Source organism: Schistocerca serialis, chromosome 3, assembly GCF_023864345.2.
Source record: "Schistocerca serialis cubense isolate TAMUIC-IGC-003099 chromosome 3, iqSchSeri2.2, whole genome shotgun sequence".
Lineage (NCBI taxonomy): Eukaryota > Metazoa > Arthropoda > Insecta > Orthoptera > Acrididae > Schistocerca > Schistocerca serialis.
The window spans coordinates 553,560,153-553,574,144 of record NC_064640.1 but is presented as its reverse complement, the minus strand read 5'-3'; the positions used below and the strand labels follow the sequence as shown (position 1 = coordinate 553,574,144).

The 13,992-nt window shown below is 40.2% G+C and overlaps 1 protein-coding gene across 3 annotated transcripts in view; it reads right to left on the bottom strand.

Moving 5' to 3' along the window:
• LOC126470446 (1-acyl-sn-glycerol-3-phosphate acyltransferase alpha-like) overlaps positions 1-13,992 on the bottom strand; it is a 790,262-nt gene that overhangs the window by 284,269 nt on the left and 492,001 nt on the right. For all 3 annotated transcript variants that reach the window (XM_050098282.1, XM_050098283.1, XM_050098284.1), the window contains one exon: positions 9,194-9,266. The gene's annotated coding sequence lies outside the window, so the exon portion shown is untranslated. The remainder of the gene's footprint in view (positions 1-9,193; positions 9,267-13,992) is intronic.

Sequence of the window (13,992 nt, the reverse complement as noted above, 5' to 3'; positions counted from 1 at the left end):
CGGTTACGCAATTTGCAAGAACTGAGGAAAACTTGAAGGACACAGTAGATACCCTGAAAATTGGTTCAGAAAGACACATGGAGGAAATAAGTACACTATCGGAGAAAGTAGCCGAACTTTCGGATCAGGTCACTAACTTATCTACAAAGGTAGATGATGATCTGAATGACACAAGACCCGTAGCCTTCACTGACACAGAAGAGTATGAACAAATAAGAAAATTCAAACAAAATCAGAATCAAATTAATACACAACACCAAAGAGAAATCCGGGAAGTACAAGATCAACTGACACAGGTAATACAAGAATTACGTATTTCAGAGGACACTCGCGCTCCAATACGGGAAGAGGGACATAGAAACACGGAAAAGCCGCAAAATAATAACACAGGGCATTTCGGAAGTTATGAAAGAAATTGGCAATGTGCACCGAATTTTGAGATGGAACGGCCGACACGACCTAACAATGACCGATATGCTACTCGCCGACACGATGATTTTGACTATAAGCTGTTCATTACTACACGTAAATTCAAAATATTTAAGAATTCTGGCAACGACATTCATCCACAAGCATGGCTCCATCAATTCTCTCATTGTTTTCCTCCCAACTGGTCGTTGGAACACAGATTAGAATTTATGTGTGGCTACTTAGAGAATGAACCAGCTGTAAGAATGCGATCGGTCATTCACGATTGTCACAGTGAAGGAGATTTTTATCATGCCTTCCTCTCTGCATATTGGTCTCAAACTACACAAGAACGAGTAAAACATAGCATCATAATGATGAAACATTTCGAACAATCTGAATTCTCCAGTCTTGTGAAATATTTTGAAGACATGTTGCATAAGAATCAGTATCTTTCAAACCCATACAGCCCCTCAGAACTCATCCGCATTTGCTTAATCAAACTGCCTGAACATTTACGACATATTATTTTGGCAGGACGTTGCAAAGACGACATTGAAGTATTTCAGGGACTCTTACAAGAATTAGAAATTGACACTGACAGTCGCCGGATGCGAAAACAGGAAAACAACAATTACAGGTCACATCCGTCGCAATTCCGCGATGAAAGAAGTAATAACTTGACACGACAAGTCTATTCTCACAACGCAAATCGTGACCAAAACAGACACCATCCATATGACAACCGCTGGCAGAGTAATAATAGTTACAGAGAAAGATCGCATTTCCGTAGTAATGACTATTACAGAGACAATCAGAGAAACAGACAATATGGGAACCAAAACAATTATTATCAAGGGAGGCAGAATAACTTCAGACGCAACAGTTCGGCGCACAGTTACGATTCAGGGAGAAATTCTCCACCACGTGACGGACAAGGAAGAAACTACGGAATCTACCGACATGACGACAGACGATATGATCGTAACGACAGACCTGAATTGCATCAGAACTGGCGGGATTTAAACAGGGCAGGGCCCTCTCGGCAAGGCGAATTTGTAGAAGTTAGGTCTCCTAATCCCAATAACGACGCGCGCCAACAAAGAGACAGACAATGACTCGCACAGCAGGCAGCCGCGTGCGCCAGGTGGCTCAGAGAAAAATAACATAGACGCTAACCTTGAGAAAAACTCCAGTATTCTTTACCGACGTATACCGCCTGACAATTGCATTCAAGTTCAAACTCTGAGTACTATGAAGAGTAAAGGTTTACACCACATTTCACATGTAACACCGTTTATTGAGAGATAATCTGCTTTTTACCTTTGTCTTTGCCATATAACTTTTCACTTTACGTTGCTAGTATGCTTTGTCAGACTTAGAATCTGTTAACATACAACAATGTTTGAAGTTAAATATCCAGTCTAGAACCTAGGGAACATTTTTAAACAGAAATTACGAATGCATTGTTATAGTGAACAGACACGTCACAGTGTAATTGTGTGTGTACATTCTTGCTTGTTAGTTGCACGATTAGAACATTTACCAGTACTGCTAATGAGATTTTAATGCAACATTTTGGTTTATTTGAAAATACATTCTGAATTTAAAGTGCTTTCTGAGAGATACCAGATGACACAGAGGTTAGTTTATGTGACAGTTACACGATTTTTATCACGACGCTACTAATGAGTGACAATTTACAATGTTGCTTTTGCGCTATATCTGTTTTATATCTGCACAGTTTTTCTGAATTATTCTGGGAAGTAAAACAGGTTTTAGTAGTAACTTTTGTGGTATAGCTACAATGAGACTGCCTTTTCCGTAGCACAACAATACGTTACAGCACAGTACTTTCTTCATTACGGCAATAAGCGTAATAACTAAGACATTTATATGCAAAGCATTTCACTTTTGTGTATTATGAGGTAAGTACATTGACTTCTGCAGAACTTAGCTTTCGGAGGACGATAACTACGACACTTCCACAGAGATTATGTTGCAACAAGACGCACATTTAGCGCTACAGGACACGTATTTGAGTGATTAATTTTGTACTTAAAACATTTATTTTTAAAGATATTTGAAGTACAATGATACAAAGGTTTTCAGTGATACATTTCATTTCATTGCTGTAATCTGTAACACCTGAGGGTATAATTACATTAATCCTCAGGGGGGTACACGCTTACTTTGTGTACCATGTGTGTGGCAACCACAAGGAACCCTAGCTAATATGGTATTTGCTTATACAACTTTACACATCGGTACCATGTTTCTCTAACACACAAATTACACAGCTATCTGATCATTTAACTGAGAGAGACAAACATTTTTTTTACTACGTCAGTGACAGATGTTTACGTAATTACACAGTTGGATAACTTCACACTTACGAAATTGTATTTTGTCTGTACTGTGTGATCTGTTCATATTTTTTTTGGAACCATTGTGATACTATGAGAGCTTTGAATGATGTATTTGGTATGGATTCATGATTTTTAAAGTACTTTTGAGACAGATGACACTTTTGACATGAGCAGAGAATTTTTTTTAATTATTGGAGGAAGCTACGACGATTTTGAGATTTGACTGAGGTGTTATGATGTTATTTTTACGACGACGATGTGTATTATGCTGCTGAGGTATGTTAATGATTAATAGGCTGAGGCTATATGAGTTATTTGATTATGCTTCATATTTATAATGACGAAATATTGACGAGTGTCGATGGATACGTATATGTGTAATAAGGTAAGGAGTAATGAATAGGGGTTAGGGACTCTGATTTATGAAAAGGTTGTTGGAAACCAAGAATCGTACTTTAAGAGTTATGAAATGTGTGTGTATATGCATGAATGTATTACAATGCAGACGGAAATTTTTTGGACACTGTTATATCAATAGCATTTTGTTTCTACAGATTTGCAACGCTAATTCTTGACCTGTGAAATATTTCTATGTGAGACTGTCACTGTAGCGGAAACTGCTGTCGTAAATATTTCCGTACGAAAGTTAAGTGACCACCTGCACGTAATGCGTTGTGGCGCCCAGCTGGGCCAGCCGCCCGGAGAAAAAGCCATTAGGTGGAGAAAAAAAAAAAAGAGGCCATTAACCTCGCTTCTGACATTCCTTTGTAGAAAACATCGCAAATACGACACGCTAATAATAACTTGGAAACATTCTTACATCTGCAAACCTGATAATGACAAGTGTCTTTCTACGAGAATTGAGAGCTACTGACTTACGAAATGCCACATAGCTATTGAATGATGTTTTTATGCTTTGGTTTGCGTAATTGCTTATTTCATTTGATACCTGTTTTCCAGCTGTGTTGCAGCATTGCTTTTATAAAATGAAATGCATTTGCTAATGTGAACACTTTCTGTCAACAGATCTATTAAATAATTATTTTATGATCCACATTCTTTAAAAAAAGGAGCACTTGGAAAGGAAAGAACAATAAGAAGGAACTAGTAACAGTAACACATAATTTTCTTTTCAAGTAATTGGTAACTTTTTGGTAGAATAACTTCTTGTGGTGCACCACTTTAATTACATAGACATTAAGATGTGATTATACATTTCCCTTATCTGCATTGTTATCTTTACTGTAATATTTTTTCTGCTTGAGCTATGTCATGTTTAGATATAAGTTATTGCATTTGCTGCTGCTGTTTGCCAGGCATAGTGCTACTGAATTTTAATTTGTGTTACTCTGCTAAGCCAGATTTAATGCTGCTTGCTTTGCAAATTTGAATTTTTTTGTCATTGCAGTTTGTGTTAATTATTTTGTGCTGCTGCATTGCCTCGTCCCTTAGTTTAGCATCTGAGCTCAGTAGATTTAAGTTAGCTTAAGAGGGGGTAGCCTCTAAGAGAATGAGTTTCGATGAATTGGAAGAAATGCATTGAGAAGTTATACGAAAAAAAGTACAGAAAACAGGTTTAGGTAGGATTTTCTTGGAAATAAATGTTGAGGTAAGAAATGTGTGAACATATAAACACAGAAAGCATGCTTAGTTACAATTTTTTTTTGGTGGAAACAAAGGATGAAGTAAGAGGAAAGATGTATGAAGTTTTGGGTTGGACTGCAGTACCAAATGTTACACTGAAAACGAACCCTGTCCTTTCCTATTGGTGTTATCCCACTATATGTTTGTGTACCCTTGAGTATTTGTTTTCTTCCTGTCTCTGTGTAGTTTCATAGAATTTTTTCTTCTTTTAATATTAAGCTACATTCACTATGACGAGGAATACTGTTATCCTCGAATATAATTGGCATTAATAATATGTTATTTACTTTGTAAAGATGTTAGATATTATTAATTCGGTTCTGTTTAATGCTCATGTGTGAAGTTGATGTTTCAAAAGTTATTGTGATCTTTTATGTATGTACTCATGTCATAATTCCACTGATGTATATGTTAGTTCGATTCTTTTGTAAAGCCTGTACTACAAATGTTATCTGTATTGTTATGTTCTTTAATGATGTATTTTGTACCTTTGTTATTGTATTCTTCTGTTATAAAATTGTAATTGTCACCAGTTCATGATATTATTAACTTGTAAGTTACATTTCACTGCACACGTTTCTGTTGGTCATAGTATATGGATAATATGTGAGAAGTTGGGACTGTTAGTGTTTGCACGTGTGTTTATAATTCAGCAAGGGACTGGATAACAGCATTGCTGGTTCTAAGGACAATTCCAAAAACTTTGTGAGTGCACAAGTGGTGGTTTATGGACTTGCTATATTCTCCGCAAGACTCTTCGATGGTGATTGTGCACCTGCACAGTCGCAACAGATGGCTGCTGGCCATTTCTACAAGGATTACAGTGGGTCTACACTTTTGCTGACTCATCAGTACCATTATTTCTACAAGGACTGCAGTGGGTCTGCACCTCTGGTGGCCCACCAATATCGTAATCTCTACCAGGACTACAGTGGGTCTGCTCTGTGATGACCTACCTACCAATATTCTTCAAAACGTCGAATGACTCTGTTGTGGGTTTGCTCCATTGTGGCCCATTACCTGTCAGCATGTCAAGAGTCAGCACTGTTTTTCCGTTGGAAGGACAACACTACCTCTTCAAGACTGCATGGAAATCCACTACTTCTGTGTGCAATTTCTTTTACTAATGAGACTTTGTGAAAAAAAACAACCTGTAATTACTATTATCATGAATGATCGGGACTATCTTTATGGACTGTGACAAAATTTTAGCTTTTGACCAACATTGTATCAATAAGTGTGTGCATTTGATTTCTTTGTTATTGTAATTATGAAAAATTTTATCAAATCATTATTGGCCACTGCCCAAAAAAAAATTTGTAAAATTTTTTGTGGGGAGCATGGGGGCTATGTAAGTAGGCTGTTTATGTTTTCTCTATGTAAGTAGGCTGTTTATGTTTTCTTATTGGCAACGTTACGTAGCGCTCAATATGAAAATCACTGGCTGTGCTGTGTGCAGTCTGTGGCTGCTTTGCATTGTTGTAATTCTCGCCATTGTAGTGTTAGGCAGCTGGATGTGAACAGCGCGTAGCGTTGCGCAGTTGGAGGTGAGCCGCCAGCAGTGGTGGATGTGGGGAGAGAGATGGCGGAGTTTTGAAATTTGTCATGAACTGCTATATTTATATATGATGATATCAAGGTAAATACATTGTTTGTTCTCTATTAATATCTTTCATTTGCTAACTATCCCTATCAGTAGTTAGTGCCTTCCATAGTTTGAATCTTTTATTTAGCTGGCAGTAGTGGCGCTCGCTGTATTGCAGTAGCTTGAGCAGCGAAGATTTTTGTGAGGTAAGTGATTTGTGAAAGGTATAGTTTAATGTTAGTCAGGGCCATTCTTTTGTAGGGAATTTTGAAAGTCAGATTGCGTTGCGCTAAAAAAAAATATTGTGTGTCAGGTTAAGCACAGTCATGTAGGATTGCTCAAAGGGGACGTTTCAACCTAACTAACCTAAGGACATCACACACATCCATGCCCGAGGCAGGATTCAAACCTGCGATCGTAGCAGCAGCGCGGTTCCCGACTGAAGTGCCTAGAACCGCTCGGCCACAGCGGCCGGCTACTCGGTTTTCGAATCAGTCACCAGGAGAACGATCTTGCTCTCTGCTGTCTCCACACTGTCGCTCATCCGCATCAACCAGTCCTTCCTTGGATCTGGACAACAGGGTCACATCGCCGGCATGTGCGACATATGTTATATCCTCTCCTTAGACCCCGATTCCTTCAACATTCTTATGAAGAATTTCCCTCATTACTTTTTCGATAGAGAGAATAAACAATATCGTGGTATACTACCTTCTTATCCTCAGTCTTATACTTAGAGTGGTGTCCAAAATTAAAGCAACAAACTGATATTTCCCCGTCCTATGTCTAATTCAGAATACAATCACACAGACTGTCAACATATGTCGTTACAATCGTGTTCTGCACGGAAGATGGCATTCCGATCAACGGACAACCACGCCAGCAATGACGTCAGCGCACCCGTCATGCGAGGTAGTGTAACATCAGTGAGGGTGGACTGGTATTTGACTGTAAGCACGCGACGGTATCGCCTTAGTACTGTATTGCACCTGGCATCTGACCTCGCAGCACCCCCTGGACGTGTTGTATCGAGCCAAACGGTGTACAAAAGGCTTCAGTAGAGTGGCCTTTATTGTTGGAAACCTGCTTTCTGTTCACCTCTGGCGTGGCTTCACAGAAGGGAAGGTCTGGAGTGGAGCCGTCAACATGCCACCTGGAAGGTCGAACGGTGGGCTAATGTTCTTCTCACAGATGAGTCTCGGTGTGGTCTGGAGAGTGATTCTCGACTGATTCGCATCTGGAGGGAACGTGGAACATGATTTCGGGACCCAAACATTGTGAAAAGAGATCGATGTCGAGGATGATTCCTAATGGTGTGGGCAGAGATTATGTTGACCCCTCGAATACCTCTTCATGAAATTGTAGAGGTGAATCAGCAAGATTTAACTGTTGTCAGGTACCGTGAGGAGATCTTGTGATCTAGTGCGCTGTTGCTGCGAGATGCTGTGGGCCCAGACTTCGTGTTGTTGACGATAATGCTCAACCTCATAGAGCACGGGTGGTTGTTGTTTTTTTGGAAACGGAAGATACTGCACGCATGGCTTGGCCTGCTCGCTCTCCTAATTTGAATCCCATAGAGCATGTCTGGCATGCACTAAGGAGACGGGTTGCATCACGTCAGCGTCCATCAACCAATCTCCAAGACTTGTGAGCAGCTCTGCAGGAAGGTAGGGCGTTATTACCTCAACATGGTATTGATGACATCATTCACAGCCGGTCCGGTCGTTGTCAGGCCTGTATTGGTGCCAGAGGTGGTCATACCCATACTGAGCCCATTAACCAGTTTTCAGAATGTGTGTGCAAATCCATTACGTTAGAAAAAAACCAAGAACATTTATGGCTACCGTTACGTACGTTGCAGTTGATTACGTTCTGTATTCCTCACATTGTTTCTACTTTACTATACAGTTTTGTGGCAAAATAAACGCAACCTTGCAAAATTTCCGTTTCTTGCTTTAATTTTGGACAACAGTGTATGTTAAAACTCTCCGCGACTTTTTCACGAGCTTCACTTTGCCTTTTGAATCAGCAAAACTGCCACCGTGCACACTATGGGCGATACGAAACTTCATTTTAGTGGAAGCCGATATTTTTGACTTTCTAAATGATTCATGGTATCAACGTGATCACCCAATGTCATAGAGGGACCGAAGATAGTGGTCTATAACGCCGAAACTGGTTGCCTACGAATAAATTCAGTAAATACGGCCAAGGTGTCATCGTAGCTACTTGTAAGATAAAATAACAGCTGTTTCCCCAATAGCCACCTGGAATTTGATGTTCGTAGCTCATTACGTTCTTGTCGAATGTCAGTAATGATCTGTAACAGAAACGTGTGGAAGCAGTGCAGAATGAATCCATGTGGAGCAGGAGTTGACTGATCAAAGGAAGAGCGAGACATAATAAGGCAAGATTACCGGATCAGCTGCAAGTAATGAAACCGAAATAGAAGGGGATGAGAAAAACGCGGTAGTTCCTTGGTAGAACAGACTGTAGACGAACTTCAACGCTTTTTGTGTAATCCAAAACCTCAAACCGACAGTTACGACAGTGCTGATCCCCGCCCTCGTGTGCCGTCCGCCTTCCTCTTCTTGTACCTCTTTAAGTATCATCCAGGGCGCACTTTAATCAATTTAGTATCGGTATCTTATTGTGAAGACTACTTATGCATATACTTAGTGTTCAATACGTGTCCCATTCTAGAACTTTTTATGTCACTCATCAGTACCATCTCCCCTGTATTTTTCACATAAACAGAGCGTTGTCAAAGTTGTACAGTGGTTCATATTACGTGTTAAAGCGTAGGCTCCCTGTAATTAATGCGTAAATCAGTCCATAGTCTGGAGTGCAACTTCGAATACGACAACGCCTCAAGTACAATCGTGTCCAAAACAATCTTCGGATTCGTGACTACTTTTTCTTTTCTTTTCTTTCCTTCTTTTTCTTTTCTTTTCCTCAGTTTCTCTCCTCACCCAATCAAAAATTACTATGTTCAGTATTTATTTTGAATCAGAATGGTTTAATGTATTCCTCCCTACAGGTTAGCTTTTATATAAAACTTACGTTGCAAGTCTCAGCGACCCCGCACTGTTATAGCCTAGCGATTAAAGGGCAACTTGCAGTTACTGAAACTACAATAAACAAAAGTATTAATATAATTAATTAGCCAAACTAGTCAGTATTTTACCTTCGTTTTCCTTGCTACACGTCCTAAAGGATCCTGATGTACTGCCAGGCGTGGAAGATTACTTTGGAAAATCCTAGAAGAAGAAATGATTTTCAGTTAGACTGATTAGTTATATAAACATAGCATGTGCAGCTAAACAGACATACTTAACACTAACTAACTTCACGGTAAAGGTGCAATATAGACAACGATTTCACTTTTCTTCCTGAAAGAATGTGCAGACATGATACAGAAGCAATAGAAATCCTCGTATGACTAACTAACGATTTGTCTTAAAGTACTGGTTCACGACCATTTTTCGACCTTTAATCGCGGCGTTACTTGCAAAACATGATCTTTACATATACAATCATATATTCAACAATAATGACACTACGACTAACCTTAGAAGACAGATTGGGATCTACTCCCTGAATTTCTGAAGATAGCAAGTATAATATACAACGGGCAAAACATTATAAGGACACTAAAGGAAAGCAGTAGTTAGCAAGGGAGTGGGACATGTTTGTAACCTCTAACCGAAGTTCTTTAATCACGGAATTGAATAAAGAATAACTTAGAGGTTTCTCCTTGACACTGTAATTCTGTCACAGACAGCAAAGAACATAGAAGAGCAGGTGAACGGAATGGAGAACGTATTGAAAATGGATTATAAGATACACGTCAACAAAAGGATAATGTAATGTAAGGGTAATGGAATGTAGTCGAATTAAGGCAGGTGATACTGATAGGATTAAATTAGGGGTTGAGACACTAATAGTGTAAGTAGGCAGTTTAGGTTTTTTTATTGGTAACGCCACGTAGCGCTCTGTATGAAAATCACTGGCTGTGCTGTGTGCAGTCTGTGGCTGGTTTACATTGTTGTTTGCTATTGTAGTGTTGGGCAGCTGGATGTTAACAGCGCGTAACGTTGCGCAGTTGGAGGTGAGCCGCCAGCAGTGGTGGATGTGGGGAGTGAGATGGCGGAGTTTTGAGAGCGGATGATCTGGACAGAGACAGTAAATTTGTAAGACTGGATGTCATGAACTGATATATATATTATGACTTTTGAACACTATTAAGGTAAATACATTGTTTGTTCTCTATTAAAATCTTTCATTTGCTAACTATGCCTATCAGTAGTTAGTGCCTTCAGTAGTTAGAATCTTTTATTTTGCTGGCAGTATTGGCGCTCGCTGTATTCGAGTAGTTCGAGTAACGAAGATTTTTGTGAGATAAGAATTCATGAAAGGTATAGGTTATTGTTAGTCAGGGCTATTCTTTTGTAGGGATTACTGAAAGTCAGATTGCGTTGCGCTAAAAATATTGTGTGTCACTTTAGTGAATGTCAGAGTACGTTCAGTTTTGCTCAGCTGTTTGAAAATCAAATAACATAAGATGTTTATCAGCACAGTAATTCATTAATTTTTTCTAAGGGGACGTTACATATGTACATATGTTGATTTTCAAACAGCTGAGCAAGGAGCGGTATCATTATCATCATCATCATCATCATGATCATCATGATCATCATGATCATCAAATATTCAGCTTAATGGCAGTTTACTGGCACTATTGCTGCCTCCATTTGATCCTGTTCCAGACCAACTGTTTCTCAGCCTGGTCTTTTTCTCTATTATCTTCATCCAGAATTTTAGTTCTCCTTCTTCCTACATTTTTCTCTCCATCTACTGCACCTTCTCTAGTTATTAAAAATCCTTAATTGCTTCTTTTCTCGAAGTATACACTATGTGATCAAAACTATCCGGACACCCCCAAAAACATACTTGTTCGTATTAGGTACATTGTGCTGCCACCTGCTGCCACGTACTCCATATCAACGACCTCAGTAGTCATTAGACATCGTGAGAGATCAGAATAGGGCGCTCCGCTAAACTCACGGGCTTCGAACGTGGTCACGTGACTGGGTGTCACTTGTGTCATTCGTCTGTACGCGAGATTTCTACACTTCTAAACATCCCTGAATCCATTGTTTCCGATTTGATGGTGAAGTGGAAAAGTGAATGGACATGTACAACACAAAAGTGTACAGCCCGACCTCGTCTGTTGACTGACATTGAACGCCGACAGTTGAAAAGAGTCGTAATGTGTAATAGGCAGACATCTATCCAGACCATCACACAGGAATTCCAAACTACATAAGGATCCACTGCATGTACTATGACAGCTAGGCGGGAGGCGAGAAAACTTTGCTTTCATAGTCAAGCTGCTGCTCATAACCCACATATCACGCCAGTAAATGCGAAACGACGCCTCGCTTGGTGTAAGGAGCGTAAACATTGGACGTTTGAACAGTGGAAAAACGTTGTGTGGAGTGCCGAACCAAGGTACACAATGTGGCGATCCGAGGGTGTGATTATGGCGAATGCCCGGTCAACTTCGTCTGCCAGCGCGTGTAGCGTTAACAGTAAAATTCGGAGGCGGTGGTGTTACAGTGTGGTCGTGTTTTTCGTGGAGGGGGCTTACACTCCTCGTTGTTTTACGTGACACTATCACAGCACAGGTCTACACTGATGTTTTAAGCACCTTCTTGCATCCCACTGTTGAAGAGGAATTCGGGGATGGCTATTGCATCCTTCAACACTATCGAAAACCTCTTCATAATGAACCACCTGTGGCGGAGTGGTTACACGACAATAACATCCCTGTAATGGACTGGTCGGCACAGAAACCTGACCTGAATGCTATAGAACACCTTTGGTATGTTTTGGAACGCCGACTTCGTGCCACGCCTCATCGAACGACATCGATACCTGTCCTCAGTGAAGCACTCCGTGAAGAATGGGCTGCCATTCCTCAAGAAACCTTCCAGCACCTGATTGAACGTATGCCTACGAGAGTGGAAGCTGTCATCACGGCTAAGGGTGGGCCAACACCATATTGAATTCCAGCACTACCGATGGAGGGCGCCACGAACTTGTAAGTCATTTTCAGCCAGGTGTCGGGATACTCTTGACCACATAGTGTAGATGTTCTACTCTGCCCCGCCCCCCTTTCACAGATTGCCTGGAGATGAAAGAATAGATCTTCGAAGAACGCTAGTCAGACTTCGAAGAGGAGTGGACGCGTACTGAATAAAAATCAACATAAAGAAAAGTAAGATGATTAGAGTATAAGACAAAGAAGAAATGAAAATGAAAACTTAATCGCGCTATTTTGAAGAAGTTGCACAGTTCAAATATTTGGAGAGAAGAACTACTGATAATCAGAAGGGCGGAAACAGAAATAATTTCAAGAAGCCATTAGTGACAGAAACGACCTATGACCGACTGGCGATCGAACCCCTAACTTTTGGATTCGTACTCTGGAACTGATCCTCTGAGTCACACGTATTGTTATCAAGCCGGCCGGGCTGAGCTGTTCTAGGCGCAGGCTCGAATCTTGCCTCGGGCATGGATATGTGTGATGTCGTTAGGTTAGTTAGGTTTAAGTAGTTCTAACTTCTAGGGGATTGATGACCTCAGAAGTTAAGTCCCATAATGCTCATAGCCATTTGAACCATATTGTTATCAACATTTAATAAATGTATTCAAAGCGGTTTGAACGGGTAGGCTGTATCAAGGCGGTATTCAGGAGCTCTGGCAATATGAACGATTTCCGATAGTCATTACGGCGTGGAACCGCGATTGAAGAACGCATCAAAAGCCTGGCATATTGCCCAATAACTACTACCGGATGGGGAATAAGAGTCACACTGACGAAACTGACCAGCTTTCGAAGTAGATGCGATCAGACAACATTATGGTACACACTTCCACGATGGTTCTGTATATTATGGCGAACGATAACTTTTAAGTGAAGCAACAGCAAAAACTAGGCATGTCATGGACGAGATGAGTTGAAATCACGGTCCCGGCATCCACAATGAAGACACCTAGAAGGATCTGAAATACAATCCAAAAGGTGTCAGTGTGGTTCCCTTCTACATGAAAACTTAATTATCAAAACGTTTCTAGTGTTTCGGTCGTGCTGATCTATTGTTACGTCTTCTTTCTTGCAGTCACGCCAATTGAACAGCTAATCTTACCACTGATTGCTCTCTGCTTTAAAATTTTCACTATTTACGGAAATTTCATGAACATGGACCATTGTTTCTTCGTTCTTTATGACGAGTTCGATGCATTTCAACCACGGTTGCGTAAAATGTATTCTAATAACGAATACAGATAAAAACTATTATTCGTTATTCGTGAATGACAGATAAAAAAAATATTCGAAGCCTTATTAATTTTCATCGGTTAAAGAAAAGTCTTCAGTTGTGAATAAAAAAGGTATAAGAACAAAAGAATTCAAAACCGAACAAATTTGTATCTTACATTATTATTTACCGTTTACAAAACAAATATACTTTTTCTTCCTCTTGGTTAAGTTTTCGATACAATTCTTTTTTCGATTAGTTCTTAAAGAATTGGCACTGTTACACATGAAACCGAACGTTACACAGATGCCGAAGAGAGGAGGTGGTTTTATATCTTGTAAAATTCGCCCCTTAGTTTAGTATTACGAGTTATCCAATATAAATGTAAGAAATCATCAGTACTACAATACACAAAGGAATTAAAGACTTAAGCTGCCAGTGGGCATTGATTCAGATCAACGGGGAAACTTGAAAATTTGTGTCTGACCGGGATTCGAGCCCGGGTCTTCTGCTTGCTAAGCACAGAAGCTTTGACCCCTGCGCCATCCAGACACAGTGGATCGCAACTGCACGGATTACCCTCGCACGCCTCCCGTCAGATCCAAATTCTCAAGTTATCCACACACTACTAATGTAGTGGCCCTTGCCTATTATCCTCCTC